Below are 805 nucleotides of genomic sequence, written 5' to 3'. Positions count from 1 at the left end.
CACATCTCAGTACATGGTGTAGTTTTTGGAGTTGAATTCTTATAAGATGTAAATATGTTCCACTCAGAAAAAAAAAAAAGATATTTGTTTTATTTTTTTGCTGTGCATTAAGGTAATATAGAGATTCAAAATCTCTGATTGGATGATCACAGAATTCTTTCCAAAATGATGTTGGCTAACTAAGTCATCCATTTATCTGTTGTTTTAAAGCAAAACACATTAACATCTTTAAATGGTTATGAATCAAATAAAACTGAGATAAGCAACCTAAATGAAAAGGGAATAATGTCAAGACTATGAGAACACAGGTAGGCCTTCACCGAGTTCAGTACGGCAAAAGTCAAAGCAAGAATGAGATAAAAAGGAAAAAAGGAAAAATCAATTCCAGAGTTGAAAGTGGAGAAAGGCAGGAGAAAATAGGATTGGCCCGGTTATCAAGGAGCCAACCTGAACCCTTTCTTCTGATCTTCTTGAGGAAAAATGACTTGTGCATTCTACAATAGAATACGAATGTTTTGGATTTATGTAGCACTTTTATACTAAGGAATTCCAAGTTAAAATGACTGTCACCCGCAAACTCTTTTCAAGAAATACTTAGAATTATCTTCATTTGTCTTCATACTCTTTTGTGTCAGGCCATAAAGCAAATTCTTAGCTTTTTCTTTCCCCCTCAGTAACAGCAACAGCAATCTTTCGTGGTTTTCTTCCCCTCTTCATGTTGTTGTTGTTGTTATGTGCTGTCGAGTCGTTTCCGACTCATAGCGACCCTATGTACAACAGCCCTAAACCCTGCTCTATCCTGCGC

The sequence above is a fragment of the Elephantulus edwardii genome, unplaced genomic scaffold, assembly GCF_000299155.1.
Source record: "Elephantulus edwardii isolate Elephantulus edwardi_28Jun2011 unplaced genomic scaffold, EleEdw1.0 scaffold00065, whole genome shotgun sequence".
NCBI lineage: Eukaryota > Metazoa > Chordata > Mammalia > Macroscelidea > Macroscelididae > Elephantulus > Elephantulus edwardii.
This window is presented reverse-complemented; position numbering follows the sequence as displayed.